We start from the raw sequence: 12,206 nt of genomic DNA on the forward strand, positions 1-12,206 counted from the left end.
AGGTGCATAATTTTGAAAATTTTGTTGATTTTGAAAATGTGGTTGCGGAAATTGTGCAGCATTATCATTCCTCCAACTAAAATTTGGATGGTTTCGCCAACCTGGATTGTAATTTTGAGAAAATGGTTCAAAATTTGGCCTTTTGAAATTGTTCAAAACATTGGCTTTTTCATGGAGACATTCTTTAAAAGAGGGCAAAGTGGGACAATCTTTTGTAAAATGATCACTTGTATCACAGATGTGACACGCCATTTCTTGAACAGATTTTAATTGACCATTCTTTTTCAATTCAAGTGCTTCAACTTTTCTTGCCAAAGAAGTAAATCTAGCTTGAAGATCATGTTCATCTTTGAGAGTGTACATACCTCCACCAGATGTAGGAGATTGAATCTTGTTTGATGGTTCGATTGTACCTATAGTGTCCCAATTTTGAGCATTTTCAGCTAATGAATCAAGATACTCAATTGCCTCGTTTGGATCTTTATCTTCAAATGTTCCATTACACATAAATTCAACCATTTGCCTATCTTTAGGTGTTAAGCCTTCATAAAATTGAGAAACAACTCTCCAAATTTCAAAACCATGATGTGGACAAAGATTAAGCAATTCTTTGTATCTATCCCAACATTGATAAAAAGTTTCTCCTTGTTTTTGAGTGAAAGTGATGATTTGCCTTTTGAAAGAATTTGTTCTATGAGATGGAAAAAACTTTTTCAAAAATTGTTGTTGCAATTCATCCCAAGTTCGAATGGATCCCGATCTAAGATTTTGTAGCCAAGTTTTAGCTTTATCTTTTAAAGAAAAAGGAAAAAGCTTAAGTCGAATGGTGTTCATGCTACAATTTAGATCATTATATGTGTTGCACACTTCTTCAAACTCTCGTAAATGCATGTATGGATTTTCAGAATCTAAGCCATGAAAGTTGGGTAAAAGTTGGATAATACCAGGCTTAAAATTGAAATGAGATGCATCAGGGGGAAAAACTAGACATGAAGGTGTACGTGTAGGATTCATGTGATCTCTAAGAGTTCTTCGTCTATCATGATCATGTTGAGATTGAATTTCATCTTCATTTTCTTGGATGGGTTCTTCCGCCATGTTTTTTAAAAATAAAGGGTTATTTCGAATGAGTCGACCACTAAGTGTACGTGACCAAATGCTCATGCAAATGCAAATGCAAAAGAATAAAAACACACAAAAGCAATAAATATTCAAATAAATAAAAATAAACTATAAACAAAATTAAATAGACTTGAAATTAAATTATACTTCCCCGGCAACGGCGCCAAAAACTTGTTGCGACTTTGATTGTTGCACTCCCAAGAGCAGGTTGTCCACAAGTAGTATAATTCGGTGAGTCCGAATATCGTATCCACAGGGAAGCAAAGGTAATTACAAGTCCACTACAATGTCTTTTTGTTTTTGTTTTTGTTTCTTTTTAATTTTAATTGAATCTTTAATGGGTAAATTTTAATTGTTCAAATTTTAATTTAAGTAGTTGAGATTAAAGGATCCACTCTTGGCATTTTAATAAAATTAACATTAATGAACAATATTGAAATCCACTTAATAAAATGGTTCCAATATATTAAATAATCATATTTATATTATGTTATATATTATTATCTTATAAGTATATATACCAAAACTTATAAATGTGGTCAAGTATTTATTGTGCTATATATATTTGTAAACACTAAATCAAGGTTCCCACTTTAAATGGTTGGTAAAACCAAACTAACATTTAAATGGTACCAAGAAAATATTATTATGATATATTTATATATAGTAAATCAAGGAATCCAAGTTAAATGGTTGGTAAAACCAAACTAACATTTAAATGGTTCCAAGAATTTAATATTATAATATATTTATATATAATAAATCAAGGCATCCACTTTAAATGGTTGGTAATACCAAACTAACATTTAAATGGTTCCAAGAATTTAGTGTAACATATAGCAACAATAAATCAAAACTCCCACTTATAAATAGGGTATAAAAATGCTTAAAGAAATAAATATAACATAAACAATAAATAATGATTAAATAATATAAACATAACTTCTTACCTTTTAATAACCTTATTATCATGCCAAGAGTTTCACCTTATCATCTCAACTTTAGGAAGTTAGCTATTCATTATTCAAAGTGTAAAACTTTGAATATGAAATTAACATGCTAATTGTATTTAAATGAAGAAATAAAGGAAAAATATAGAGAGAAATATTATGAACTCAAAGGTTTGTTCATAGAATGAGGGATATCCCAATACATTACAATACACCCCTATTTATAGTCAAATTTGGGGAGACAACTACAAATAAAATATTATTTTTTACACAAAAGTCTTCATTGGTGTTCCAAGAAATTAATATTATATTACACATCACTTTTGAAGGTCTTCTTCTTCGAATTTGCTTCTTCACATAAAATGAAACATGTGGATAATTGAGTTGTCTAGTTGTGGTATTTTTTTCAGAATATTTGACCAAGTAATTTGAGAGATATGGTCAAAATACTAGAGCATGGTAAAACTGCCACTCCTTTGGTAACTTTAATTGTTGCTTAATTTGATCCCAATTGTGAAAGGATTTTTATCTCATGCTTGCCATCAATATTGTAGATATTAACATCAACTTTCTACAGGTCCAAGAATCATCTTAATCCCATTTGCAATGCCAAGTTTATTCTTCTTTTATCGAACCTGTAAAAATAGTAAAAACTTATAATTACACAACAACTTATATTTTATACAATTTATTATAAAACATATAATATTTAAACATTTAATAAAACAAAAACTATATATTTATATTATAAAACATTTAATTAATGTACAATTTTTATGTTTATCATTTTGTCATTGATATTGTGATGTTGATGAGATTATGATATTGTTGTATGTGAGATTGAGTTATCGGTATCACGAGACTACGCCGTTATGCCGTTCAACTATATCGAAATCAAGTATTGTTTGTATATGAGTTGTTTGAGTTGGTGGTGCTTTATATTGATAGAAGGTATATCTACATTGCCATTTCAGATTTGAAGTGACAGGTTTGTCATTTGATTCGAGATCTCGACAGACAGTGCGACAAGAAAGGTATAATTCATGTGGTCACGGGATTGCACAACTCGATTCAGATTTGATACGAGTTTCCCTAAATCACATACTAGATTGTTATTACATTTGATTATGTAATGTTTTGTTTATTGATTTAGATTCGAGTCCTGAGATAGGAGATATTGGCAGACTTGCCAAAACTAGACGTTTCGGTGTATCGACGCATAGGAGCAGATTTGCTATATGTGTAGACCCTCGATACAGAGTTGACCGAAGTCTAGGAATAAGACGTACCGTTGCCCCGAGTGGTTGGGTAGGTAACAGACCGTCTTATTCACACCGGGATCCCTAGATTAGAAAAGAGTCGAGTCAAGATTTGAATGTCGAATACAGATTTGTATTCTACTACATGTTTAGATTTATATTCCTGTTACTTGATTTATGCTATGCATTTGTACATGATTATGACATTGCATGCATCCATGTTTTATACTGGGATATGTTCTCACCGGAGTTATCCGGCTGTTGTCGTGTCTGTATGTGTGCATGGCAACAGGTGGGGCAAGATCGGGGTCACGAGCTAGATGAGAGATGATGATAGCGTGGAGATCTCGGGCATTGCAGATTACTAGTGTTTTCTTATGAAACTTGTACTACTTATGTTTGTAGTTGTCATTTGAACACTAGTGTATGTTTGTACGAACAGACTTGTATGTACATTACGTTGTTTAATTTCTATCGAGATATGTTATGATTTAGTTAATACATTTGAATTAAAGTTAAAAGCAAAATTTTGACCCACATTTTCGAACAAAGATCCAATTAAATCCCAAAAGAATAGAGTTAGAGCCCGGGTCCCCACAACAGGTGGTATCAGAGCAGTAGGTTCTGTAGACTGAGATAGAATAGAATGAGCGGGGTAGATCGAGTCATCTTCCTTGCTTTTGAGATGCTAGCATGCTTTATTGCTTTCCCTATTATATGTTGTATCGTATCTGAATTGATTTACAGCATTTCAAGACTGAATCAGAACCGATTCTCGATCAGAGGTTATGATCAGAGGAGGGCTGAGACAGATGATAATGATTATGTACTAATCAGTTTGATAATCAGATTTATGCCGCCTAGACGAGTGCCACAGCCAGAGCAGGGTAGCACATCAGGTGTACAGATGGACGTCACCGCTACACCGATGGAGACTTTATTGAAGAGATTCCAGTCTTTCCATCCGCCTACCCTGAAGGGCACAGAGAGTGCAGTAGAGTGCGAGAGCTGGCTTGATGATATCGAGATGTTGTTTGAGTCTTTGGCATATACTGATGAGCGACGTGTGAAGTTGATAGGGCATCAGATGCAGGAGGTTGCCAAGAGTTGGTGGTTGACTACGAAGAGAGCCTTGGAGCACCGAGGCATTGACATCACGTGGAAAGTTTTCAAAGACGAGTTCTATCAGCGCTTCTTCCCCGTCTCCTACCGAAAAGATAAAGGAGCTGAATTTGCGAATCTGAGGCAGGGACAGTGGAACATCGAGGAGTATGTGGCTAAATTTTCTGCACTGCTACGATTTGCACCGCATGTGGCCGGAAATGACGAGGCAGTGGCCGATCAGTTCATCAACGGATTGAATCCGGATGTCTTTACCTTGGTGAACACGGGCCGGCCTAGTACTTTTTCAGAGGCACTGAACCGAGCAAAGGGAGCAGAGGCTGGCTTGATCAGGCAGCGAGGGGCTTCCTACGGTGTTCAGGGGCAGAGACCGCCACAGCCTACTTCCGTACAGTTTCCACCACCTCCTCCTCGTTTTGACAGCGGAGCTAGTGGTAGTGGTAAGAAGGAATTTCTGAAGGCTAAAGGCAAACAGTTTAAGAAATCTGGGAGTAGTTCATCGAGTTTGAGTGGATCTCGACAGAGAGGTCAGGGGTCAGAGTATAATGGCGCATACTGTGGTTCGTGCGGAGGGAGACATGCGACGGAGCAGTGTCAAGGAGTTCTGGGACGCTGCAACATCTGTAGGCAACAGGGACATTTTGCCAGAGTTTGTCCCCAGAGAGGTGCACAACGATTCCAGAGCACCGGATCATCAGCACCAGCGCCACAGATGGAGAGACAGGCATCTTCTGTACACTCCTTCCAGCCACTCTCTACACAGACCCAGCAGAGACCAGGAGGTAGTCAGACGGTGAGTCAGCCTCCCCGACAGCAGGCACGTGTCTTTGCCCTGACAGAGGAGCAGGCGCAGGAGGCGCCAGATGACGTCATTGCAGGTAGCTGTTTTCTTTGCGGTTATCCTGCATATGTATTGATAGACACAGGTGCATCTCATACATTTATATCTGAACATTTTGCATTGAGACATTCATTGTCTGTTGAGTCGATGTCTACGGTAGTGTCTATAGCTTCTCCGTTGGGAAGTGGGTTGATATCTGTGACTACTGTTAGACACTGTATGCTTCAGTTTGAGGGGCATGAGATTGATCTTGATTGTGTAGTACTTGGTTTAGCTGATTTTGACTGTATAGTTGGTATAGACATGTTGACCAAGTACAGGGCCACTGTAGATTATTTCCACAAGATTGTCAGATTCAGACCCGACATGACAGATGAGTGGAAATTCTACGGCAAGGGTTCCAGATCTCGGATTCCCTTAGTATCTGCTCTGACTATGAGTAGATTGCTTCAGAGAGGAGCATAGGGCTTTCTCGTATATTCAGTAGATCTACTGAAGTTGAGCCCAGCATTGGCAGATTTGCCAGTGGTTTGCGAGTTTGCAGATGTGTTCCCAGATGAGATTCCGGGGTTGCCTCCAGTTCGAGAGGTTGATTTCAGCATAGATCTTATGCCCGGTTCTATTCCTATTTCGAGAGCTCCGTATAGGATGGCACCGATAGAGCTGAAAGAGTTGAAAGCACAGTTGGAGGATCTTTTATCCAAGGGATATATCAGACCCAATGTAGCTCCTTGGGGTGCTCCAGTGCTTTTCGTTAGAAAGAAAGATGGTTCGATGCGACTGTGTATTGATTATAGGCAGCTGAATAAGGCAACAGTGAAGAACAAGTATCCTTTGCCTCGCATCGACGATCTGTTTGATCAGTTACAGGGATCTTCAGTATATTCGAAGATTGATTTGAGATCAGGGTATCATCAGCTCCGAGTTAGAGACGTTGATATTCCGAAGACTGCATTCCGAACCAGGTATGGACACTACGAGTTTGTTGTTATGCCTTTCGGTTTGACGAATGCACCTGCGGTGTTCATGAGTTTGATGAACCGCATTTTTCAGAGATATTTAGATGAGTTTGTAATTGTGTTTATTGACGACGTTTTGATGTATTCGAAGAGTTTGACTGAGCATGCAGATCATCTGAGGATCGTATTGAAGACTTTAAGAAAAGAGCAGTTGTATGCCAAACTGTCCAAGTGTGAATTCTGGCTGCGACAGGTTGTCTTCTTGGGGCATATTATATCTGGAGATGGTGTTGCGGTAGATCCGAGTAAAGTTGAGGCTGTGATCAGTTGGCCGAGACCGACTTCTGTGCTTGAGATACGCAGTTTCATGGGTCTAGCCGGGTATTATCAACGTTTTATCCGAGATTTCTCCAGTATAGCGAAGCCTATCACTCAGTTGACCCAGAAGAATATGCCGTTTGTGTGGTCTGAAGATTGTGAAGCTAGTTTTGTAGAGCTGAAGAAGAGGCTGACTAGTGCGCATGTCTTGACGATTCCTGCCGGTACAGGTGAGTTCGTTGTATATTGTGACGCATCTCACAGAGGGCTTGGATGTGTTCTTATGCAGCGAGGGCACGTGATAGCATACGCCTCTAGACTGCTGAAGCCGCACGAGACTCGTTATCCGATTCATGATTTCGAATTGGCGGCGATTGTTTTTGCACTTAAGATCTGGCGTCATTATCTGTATGGCGAGAAATTTGAGATCTATTCCGATCATAAGAGTCTGAAGTATCTCTTTTCTCAGTCAGAGTTGAATATGAGGCAGCGACGATGGCTTGATCTGCTGAAAGATTTTGATTGCGAGATCAAATACCATCCAGGAAAATCGAATGCAGCGGCAGACGCCTTGAGTCGAAAGGTATGTGCTCTTTCCTTGTCGACTGTAGGTGTATCGAGTTTAGTGGAAGATTGTTGCTTGTCTGGATTGATATTTGATACAGAGAGTAGACCGCTGCGACTTGCTGCAATTCAGATTGAGCCAGATCTGATTTCGAGGATCAACGAAGCACAGAGGACTGATCCGAGTGTGCATAAATCGATTGATATGGTCAGAGCTGGACATATCTCAGAATATCAGGTCAGAGATTCTGTTCTATATGTGAATAACCGCTTAGTAGTGCCAGAGATTTCAGATTTGAGACGACAGATCATGTCGGAGGCACACTGTAGTCGGTTCAGCATTCATCCTGGTGGCAGGAAGATGTATAACGACTTGAAGACACAATTCTGGTGGAAGCAGATGAAGACAGACATTGCAGAATTTGTGTCTAAGTGCCTGAATTGCCAGCAGGTGAAGGCAGAGAGAAAGAAGCCCGGAGGTTTACTTCAGAGTTTGTCTGTTCCTGAATGGAAATGGGACCACATTTCCATGGACTTTGTGACGAAGTTACCTCGATCATCCCGTGGCTGTGATTCGATTTGGGTCATCGTTGACAGATTGACCAAATCTGCCTGTTTCATTCCGTACAGGATGACCTATCGACACGATCAGATGGCAGAGTTGTATGTCAGAGAGGTCGTCAGATTGCATGGTGTGCCGAAGTCGATCGTATCAGATCGTGATCCACGATTCACTTCTCACTTTTGGCACAGCTTGCAGCAGGCTTTGGGTACGACTTTACACCTGAGCACTGCTTATCATCCCCAGACAGACGGACAGTCAGAGCGGACTATCCAGACTCTAGAGGACATGCTGAGAGCTATAGTACTAGACTTTGGTACTAGTTAGCAGGATTCATTGCCGTTGTGTGAGTTTTCATACAACAACAGCTATCAGACGAGCATAGAGATGGCACCGTTCGAAGCTTTATACGGAAAGAAGTGTAGATCTCCGTTGTACTGGGATGATATTTCTGAGGTACCCGAGTTGGGGCCTGATATGATTCGTGAGATGACCGAAAAAGTGAAGATCATTCGGAAACGGATGAAAACAGCACAGGATAGACAAGCGAAGTACGCCAATATTAGACGCAGACCGTTAGTATTCGAACAGGGAGACAGAGTATTTCTGAAGATTTCACCTTTCACAGGCGTTGTCAGATTTGGCAAGCGAGGAAAGTTGTCTCCTAGATACGTCGGTCCGTATGAAATCCTTGAGAAGATTGGCGATCGAGCTTACAGACTTGCTCTTCCTCCTTCATTGTCCGGTATACATGATGTTTTTCATGTATCGATGTTGCGCAAATATATGCCGGATGATTCTCATGTCATTCACCCTGACGAAGCCGAGTTAGATCATACTCTGAGCTATGTTGAGCGACCGATACAGATTCTTGATCAGAAGGAGAAACAACTTAGAACCAAGACTATTCCGCTTGTGAAGGTTCAGTGGAGTCGTCATGGCATCGAGGAAGCAACTTGGGAGACAGAGTCTGAAATGAGACAGAGGCATCCCGAGCTATTCTTATGATGTGAGTCTTTCTTCCCGATTTGACTTTATAATTTTGTATATAACTGCATGAATAATTGCTTGTGAGTTTGAGGACGAACTCTTGTCTAAGAGGGGGAGAAATGTAAGGCTCGAGAATTATTCGTTGTCATTAATGTTAGACTTGTGGAAATAAGAATGCATGAATTATGAGATTTTGAGCAGCAAGGCCGAAGCCACACCGCACCTGCGGTGCTAAGACTACCGCACCCGCGGTGTATATGACAGAAAATTGGTGAAATGCGCGAAGCAAGACCGCACCCGCGGTGCGCGCAAGACCGCACCCGCGGTGGTGAGACCGCACCCGCGGTGATGCAAGCGCCGCACCCGCGGTGATCGAGATTCAGAAAATATTATGGCTGCCGAGAGCTCAGCGCACCCGCGCTCTTACGCTGCCGCACTCGCGGTTGTGCGTGTCAAATGAAAAATAAAGACACTTGTTCCTTACCATGCAATATAGATTATGTGTCTTTCATTCCTTCCATTTCAGAAACTGAGAGCCGAGAGGATGCTTAGGAGAAAGCTTCATGTCCTTTTTGATTTGAACTTGTGGTTTTGAAGAAATTAGCCATCCGATTTTGGATACGACTTCGGTTTTGAATTCCTCTCATCATTTGCTATTCAAGGATGTAAGTTTCAGTTATTTCCAGCATGTTTCGGTAGTTATATGTTGGAAGAATTCAGATTTGAGCTTTAGATTATGTTTTTGATATGTTGAACTTGATATATTCGCTACCGGATCGATTTTCAGACACCGTATGCTATTGTTTCGATTTTCAGCATGTATTATTGAAGAGTATATCGATTTTCAGAGTTAGAGGGGATTTTGTCATTGATATTGTGATGTTGATGAGATTATGATATTGTTGTATGTGAGATTGAGTTATCGGTATCACGAGACTACGCCGTTATGCCGTTCAACTATATCGAAATCAAGTATTGTTTGTATATGAGTTGTTTGAGTTGGTGGTGCTTTATATTGATAGAAGGTATATCTACATTGCCATTTCAGATTTGAAGTGACAGGTTTGCCATTTGATTCGAGATCTCGACAGACAGTGCGACAAGAAAGGTATAATTCATGTGGTCACGGGATTGCACAACTCGATTCAGATTTGATACGAGTTTCCCTAAATCACATACTAGATTGTTATTACATTTGATTATGTAATGTTTTGTTTATTGATTTAGATTCGAGTCCTGAGATAGGAGATATTGGCAGACTTGCCAAAACTAGACGTTTCGGTGTATCGACGCATAGGAGCAGATTTGCTATATGTGTAGACCCTCGATACAGAGTTGACCGAAGTCTAGGAATAAGACGTACCGTTGCCCCGAGTGGTTGGGTAGGTAACAGACCGTCTTATTCACACCGGGATCCCTAGATTAGAAAAGAGTCGAGTCAAGATTTGAATGTCGAATACAGATTTGTATTCTACTACATGTTTAGATTTATATTCCTGTTACTTGATTTATGCTATGCATTTGTACATGATTATGACATTGCATGCATCCATGTTTTATACTGGGATATGTTCTCACCGGAGTTATCCGGCTGTTGTCGTGTCTGTATGTGTGCATGGCAACAGGTGGGGCAGGATCGGGGTCACGAGCTAGATGAGAGATGATGATAGCGTGGAGATCTCGGGCATTGCAGATTACTAGTGTTTTCTTATGAAACTTGTACTACTTATGTTTGTAGTTGTCATTTGAACACTAGTGTATGTTTGTACGAATAGACTTGTATGTACATTACGTTGTTTAATTTCTATCGAGATATGTTATGCTTTAGTTAATACATTTGAATTAAAGTTAAAAGCAAAATTTTGACCCACATTTTCGAACAAAGATCAAATTAAATCCCAAAAGAATAGAGTTAGAGCCCGGGTCCCCACAACCATGATGAGCCTAACCCTGGATGTGATCCAAAGACCTTCAAGGAAGCATTATCCGATGCCGATTCATCCAAGTGGCTTGAAGCAATGGAATCTGAGATGAATTCCATGAATTCGAACCAAGTGTGGAATTGAAAGCGGACCGGTTACGGTTGCCGGAAGCGCAACGGAAGACAAAAATTTTAATTTTATGCTTAAAATTTTGGCCACCCTAGGTTTTGTGCAATATTTACAAAATAACACCATACATAGGATGTTTAAGAGATTTTACCTATCAACCTCTTGAGGTTGATGTAAGGCTCCAACTTTGTTGTGAACAACAAAGCTCTTGAAGGTTGACAAGTCTACAAGCTCTTACTCCAACTCCAAAATAAAGCCCACCACTAGCAAGGTAAAACCCCTCTTGATTTGCACTAGAAAATCAAGAGGATTTTTCAATGAGAATGATTTTTGTATCTCAAAAAATGAAGAACAAAAGAAGAAAAATATGGAGAGAATGAGAGATGGATTTTCGGCCAAGTGAGAGGGTGAGAATGAGAGAGTGAAGTCTAGTCTTGGGTGTAGGAAAAGTTGGGAGAAAAAGTTGCATGCCATGCAATATTTTAATCAAAAGTAATCCACACCCTTTCACCTCCCAAGCATGCAAACCCTAGCATATTTTATATTATATGGTTTTTAACACATTAAAAACCATGGACTAAATTTTAATTATCTCAAACACATTTGAGATTAATTAAATATTACTTGAAATTATCCAAGTCCCACTAGTTAAATAATTACTTTTAATTGAGTTCTACAAGACTCAATATTATATAATTAATTCAACACTTGAATTAATTTAATTATTTGGACTCTACCAGGTCCACTGGTGTTTTAATTAATTCAACACTTGAATTAATTTAATTTAGTCCACAATAATGTCTATGAAAATCACAATTTTCAAATACATTATTCACTTGGCCAAATTTTAATCTAGGAACACTTCCATAAATTAAAATTTATATTGCTCTCATTGAAGTCATACTTCTATTTTTCTTTACGCTTATAAACACATTTATAAGCCGTTCAATACATTGAACTATTTTACTTCTCATCGGGATTTACAAAGCTAGTATTTGTGTGGCCCTCAATGGTGCATTGATACAACTAGCCGTGGGTTCACATCTCTATGTGATTCGGACTAAACATGTCCTTATTCGAGCATACCCCAAATGCTTCATTCTTACTTATCAACTCCTTGATAGTAAGAACGTCAGAACTTCAAGTCTGATAGTACCCAACCAATCACGTTAAACGCCTAGCAGCATCACTTACGTGATTCCCTAGGTATCACATGATAGTGCCTGCAAGATCCATTCAATTATGGTTAGCGTACAGTACGGTCCCTTCAAATCATATATCCCGACCGATTCGACAACTATTGGTTTATCGAGAGTTGTCAATGAATCGATACTATGTGTCATGTTGTGGTTGCATCGATGGTGTAATCTATGAAACCCCTTTCATAATTACCACCATACTCTGATCAGAGATTTCAACCCACACATACATGAAAAACACATAGGATATCCATACCCGTAGGTAAGCG

At 39.3% G+C, this 12,206-nt stretch overlaps 1 non-coding gene across 1 annotated transcript; it reads left to right on the forward strand.

Moving 5' to 3' along the window:
• Positions 1-577: 577 nt before the first annotated feature.
• On the forward strand, positions 578-686 carry LOC140804125 (small nucleolar RNA R71). The gene has a single exon (XR_012112083.1). It is a non-coding gene; the product is annotated as a small nucleolar RNA R71 (small nucleolar RNA).
• Positions 687-12,206: the final 11,520 nt, after the last annotated feature.

The sequence above is a fragment of the Primulina eburnea genome, chromosome 10 (assembly GCF_022965805.1).
Source record: "Primulina eburnea isolate SZY01 chromosome 10, ASM2296580v1, whole genome shotgun sequence".
Taxonomy (NCBI): domain Eukaryota; kingdom Viridiplantae; phylum Streptophyta; class Magnoliopsida; order Lamiales; family Gesneriaceae; genus Primulina; species Primulina eburnea.